The sequence below is a fragment of the Leopardus geoffroyi genome, chromosome C3, assembly GCF_018350155.1.
Source record: "Leopardus geoffroyi isolate Oge1 chromosome C3, O.geoffroyi_Oge1_pat1.0, whole genome shotgun sequence".
Classification (NCBI taxonomy): Eukaryota; Metazoa; Chordata; class Mammalia; order Carnivora; family Felidae; genus Leopardus; species Leopardus geoffroyi.
The window spans coordinates 9399025-9404597 of record NC_059338.1 but is presented as its reverse complement, the minus strand read 5'-3'; positions in this window follow the sequence as shown (position 1 = coordinate 9404597).

The following is a 5573-nucleotide window of genomic DNA, read 5'->3' as shown; positions in this document are numbered from 1 at the left end:
GGCACGCTGCAGTTAAATAAACCACACCGCGAATGCTTTCAGCTTTGGGGCACCTGGGTGGCTCAGTCGGTTAAGGATCTGACTCTGGCTCAGGTCATGATCTTGCAGTTCCTGGGTTTGGGTCCCACCTAGGGCTCTGTGCCCACAGCTCAGAGCCTGGAGTCTGGTTTGGATTCTGTGTCTCCCTGTTTCTCTGTGCCCTCCACCCCCACCCCCTGCTCGCACTCGGTCTCTTTCTCAAAAATAAACATTGAAAAAACCCCTTTCAGCTTCACGTTTTAAAATTTTTTTTTTCAACGTTTTTATTTTATTTTTGGGACAGAGAGAGACAGAGCATGAACGGGGGAGGGGCAGAGAGAGAGGGAGACACAGAATCGGAAACAGGCTCCAGGCTCTGAGCCATCAGCCCAGAGCCCGACGCGGGGCTCGAACTCACGGACCGCGAGATCGCGACCTGGCTGAAGTCGGACGCTTAACCGACTGCGCCACCCAGGTGCCCCAGCTTCACGTTTTAAAACCAAGCACATCTCAGGGTGATAGTAGTCCACAGGATAGGGGCCACGGTTCAGTGGGTAAGGCAGGGGCTTTGTCCTTTGCACTGAGTTCGCAAGGCCGGGCTGTACTTGTGTAACGAAGGTTGGCGGCCTGTGGGAGCTTTTAGGCTTCATGTTCTTTGCACCCTGACGAGCAGAGGCTTGCGGAGCTTCTGACCACGGTGACTTCTCCCCCTGCCCCTTTCTCTTCCTTTGAGGGAAATAGTTGAAGTCTGATAGCTGCATTAGTCAGGGTTGTCCGGGAAAAAGAGCACCATAGAATAGAATAACGGGACAGATAGGCAGATGGAAGGGAAGATTCAGTCTGAGAATCGGCTCATGTGACTGTGGAGGCTGAGAAGGTGCACGGTCTGCCGTCGGCAAGGTGGAGACCCAGGGACGCCGGTGATGTGATCCGGTCCGAGTCTGAGGGCCTGAGAACCAGGGAGCAGAGGGTGTTCGTCTGAGTCCCAAGGCCCAAGAACCAGGACGGCTCGTGTCCGAGGGCAGGAGGAGACGGACGTCTCAGCTCGAGCAGGGACGGGATTCACCTTCTCTCTCCATCTTTTTGTTCCGTTCGGGCCCTGAACGGATTGGGTGTTGCCCACCCGCGTTGGGGAGAGCCATCTGCTTTACTCAGTTCACCAGTGCAGTTGCCAAAAACTTCTGGACAGACCCTCCCAGGGACACCTGGAAATAATGTTCCGCCAGCCGTCTGGGGGTCCCTCAGCCCAGTCACGCTGCCGCGTAAAGGAGCCATCACGGTGGCCACTTTGGCGGATGAAGGGGTGATGTTCCTCGCCAAACCCGCGTCCGACTGTGTGTTGTGATGGGGAAGTGCCGTCGTCGTCTCGCAGGGTGAGGACAACTGATCAGCCTCTCGGTGGTTATTTGCACAGACGGCGTGTCCGGGATACGGGCCAGGCCGCGTGAGCTCATGTCCTGACGGCCTTTCCGCAGTAGGAGCTGCCCGGGCGAAGACGGTTTCCTCTGTTCCTCGACGGCGAAAACAGCGGGGAAGGGGGAGCCGGTATCTGAGTCCTCGCTGTGTTCCTGCTGCCATGCCCTTCTCACTTAGCTACCAGCCCTGATGTTCCGATGAAGAAACCGAGCTGGAGAAGCCTTGGCGGTCACCACCAGGTTGAGGAGCAGGACTCTGAGCCAGGTGGGTGGGACTTCGATTCTTGGGGTTCCCGCTAACCTTCCCCGAGTCGTGGGACATACGTCCTGTGACAGATCACCACTGACTTGGAGACTTGGAGTCCCACGTGGTGTTGCTGAGGAGCCAAGGTGTTGGCAGGGGCCGCACCTCCCTCCGGAGGCCGCAGGAGAGAATCCTTCACCTCGCCCCTTCCACGGCGTTCCTTGCTTGGCATGGCCCTAGTCCCTTCCTCCCTCCCGGGCCAACAGCTTAGCAACCCTCTACCTCCCTCTGCTTGCTTCTTACAAGGTCACGTGCGACGGCCTTCAGAGCCCATGGAGCGTCTGGGGTCCTCACTCAGCTCAGGCTCCTTACCTCAGTCACCTCTGCAGAGTCTTCTGGCCTCAGAAGGGAATGTTCACAGGTTTCAGGAATTAGGACTGGGGGGAGCCTTACTCAGCTGCTGCACGCCCTGCACCGTCCCAGGCGCGTTCCAGGATGTTCCCCAGCTACGGTAGTTGCCACAGTTGCCAGAACAGTAATAATATATACAGAACACACTTCAGGCAACATGAAACCAGGAGGCCAGGCCTTCCTCTGATTTGGAAGAAGTCCCTTCCTCTAGTTAAAGTTCCCTGGACTCGTCTGTTTTCTCTACTATTTTGATTCACTTCTGAAAGTTCTGCAGAAAGCACCCTTCTTTCTCCTTCCCCATCTGCTCTTCTCTCCCGGGGGGGGGGGGGGGAGGGGGGGGGACTACTGTTAACATCTGGGTGTGTGTATCCTACGATTTTCTTTCTTTCTTTTTTTTTTTTTTAAATGTTTGTTTATTCTTGAGACCGCGTGAACAGGGGAGGGGCAGAGAGAGAGGGAGACACAGAATCCCAAACAGGCTCTAGGCTCTGAGCTATCAGCACAGAGCTCTATGTGGGGCTCAAACCCACAAACCGTGAGATCATGACCGAGCTGAAGTCAGACACTTAACTGACTGAGCCACCCAGGCGCCCCTCTCCTAGGATTTTCTTAAAGGGAGTAACAGCAGACTAATCCTGTGTCCGCACGACCCTCTGAGCTGTCTGCTGCTTGCGACACGGCTGCAGCTTCTCGCCCAGTGCACGGGTCCTGCCCAGTCCAGGAGCTCGTCAGCCACTGGTTTTACAATGGAGTGGAGCTTTTCCCAAAACGCGACCTCTCCTATCCAGAAGTTGTCTACAATTCCATAGATGCGAACTCTCAGAGCCCGAACTGTCACACCACCGAGCTCTTGGGAGGGACTGTTTGTGTAAGTGACCGGATCAGCAGGGGTGGGTTCACCTTTGCTGCTTAGTGCGGCCCAGGGACCACCAGCAGGGTCTGCTCCTTAGACCCGAGAATCTCTGTCCCCCTCTCAGACCTAAGCATCAGAATCTGCATTTGAACGAGGCCCCCAGGGGATCCTTATGCACAGTAGTTGGCCAGCTGCTGCTCTGAGAGCAGTGGTTCTCCACTTCTGCACGTTAGAAGCACCCCGAGAAACCTTGAATCCATCTGGGGTGTGGCCTGGCCATCTAGATTCTCCGAGGTCCCTGCCAAGGTGAATTCAGCAGACGGCTTGAGAACCACTGCTTTGCTGTTGTGCGGTGTGAGTACAGTAGCCCCTGGCCACGTGTGGTGACTTAACATTTTTTTTTTAATTAAAAAAATTTTTTAAGTTTATTTATTTTGAGAGCGAGAGAGAGTGAGCAGGGGACGGTCAGAGTGAGAAGGAGAGAGAGAAACCCGAGCAGGCTCCAAACTGTCAGCACAGAGCCCGACGTGGGGCTTGAACTCACGGCGAGACCATGATCTGAGCTTGAACCAAGAGTCAGAGACGCTTAACCGACTGAGCTACCCAGTGCCCCTACTTAAGTTTCATTAAATAAAAATTCAGTTTGTTAGCTGCTTTAGCCACACCGCGAGGACTTCATGCCACGCACGGCAGTGGATGCCGTCCGTACCCGACGCGATGCAGGTGTGGGGTCTCCCCTTGGTGTCAGTTCTGTCGGACGGTGCTGCTTACGAGGGAAGGAACCGAGACACCGTCCAGTGTTCGAGTGAGTTAGGAGACCACCTGTGGGGGCAGGTGCCGTGAGGGATGAAGAGAGAAACAGGGCAAACACCAGAGCGGGGACTCCTCAGACCCACTCCCTAGAACTCAGGGCAGGTAACCTGGTTGCTGCCCTGATGAATGAAGCTTCACCAGCAGGTGGCTCCCTCACTTCCCACACCTTGTGCAGCAGCGTGCGGGGCACCGGCTCCTAACTGTCCTTAGACCCTCAAGGACTTTATGTGGTTAAGTGTTCTTATCCCCAACTTAGAGCTGGGAGAGCTGAGGCTCAGGGAGGCCAATAAACCTGCCCAAGGGCACACGGCCACCCGCGGCGGGGACACAGGTGCAGCGTGGAGAATCAGGCATGGCTGTCTAGTTTCCATCTACCACGGAGCCCAGAATGTGTTGTCTGCAGAAATACACCAACTCTTGGGGCCCTGGGGGGCTCAGTCGGTTGAGCGTTGGACTCCTGATCGCAGCTCAGGTCTTGATCCGAGGGTTGTGAGTTCAAGCCCCATGTTGGGCTCTGTAGAGTAGGAGTAGAGGCTACTTCAAAAAACAAAAAAACAAAAACAGACTTTGCAGCAGTGAGTGGCGGTACTCAGACCAGATTTTCTTTTCTCCACAAGACAAAGGAATTTTACAGAAAGTAGCTTGCCAGACATGGTCATTCACTCGCTCTCTTTTAAAATATAATTTATTGTCTAATTGGCTGACGTACAGTGTGTAAAGTGTGCTCTTGGTTTTCGAGGTAGATTCCTGTGGTTCATCACTTACAACACCCAGTGCTCATCCCAACAAGTGCCCTTCTCAATGCCCATCACCCATTTTCCCCTCCCCCCCCCATCAATCCTCAGATTGTTCTCTGTATTTGAGAGAACAATGGTTTGCCTTCCTCCCTCTCTGTTTATAACTATGTCTTCCCCTTCCCCTCCCCCATGGCCACCTGTTAAGTTTCTCAAGATCCACAGATGAGTGAAAACATGATATCTGTCCTTCTCTGACTATTTCACTCAGCATAATACCTTCCAGTTCCATCCACATTGCTGCAAATGGCATGATTTCATTCTCATTGCCAAGTAGTATTCCATTGTGTATATAAACCACCTCTTCTTTATCCATTCATCAGTTGATGGACATTTAGGCTCTTTCCATACTTTGGCTATTGTTGAAAGTGCTGCTATAAATGTTGGGGTACATGTGCCCCTATGAATCCGCACTCCTGTATCCTTTGGATAAATTCCTAGTAGTGCTATTAACGGGTCATAGGATAGTTCTATCTGTAATTTTTTGGGGAACTTCTCCACACTGTTTTCCAGAGTGGCTGAACCAGTTTGCATTCCCACCAACAGGGCAATAAGGTTCCCATTTCTCCACATCCTCTCCAGCATCTATGGTCTCCTGATTTGTTCACTTTAGCCACTCTGACTGGCGTGAGGTGGTATCTGAGTGTGGTTTTGGTTTGTATTTCTCTGATGATGAGTGATGTTGAGCATCTTTCCATGTGTCTGGTAGCCATTTGGATGTCTTCTTTGGAAAAGTGCCTATTCATGTCTTTGGCCCATTTCTTCACCTGAGTATTTGTTTTTCGGGTGTTGAGTTTGGTAAGTTCTTTATAGATTTTGGATACTAACCCTTTATCTGATAAGACATGGTCATTCTCCAGGGCAGTGATCTATAGGCTGGATTCTGCCAAGCCCTAGGTGCTGTTGGTAGGGGGCCTGGGGAAAGGGAAAGGCAGAGCTGTGGGCCCCCTACTCAATCACAGCACCATTTTATGTGGCGGGTTCCTTCTAAAACTTCATTGAGCCCATTCAAAGGCAGCAAAATG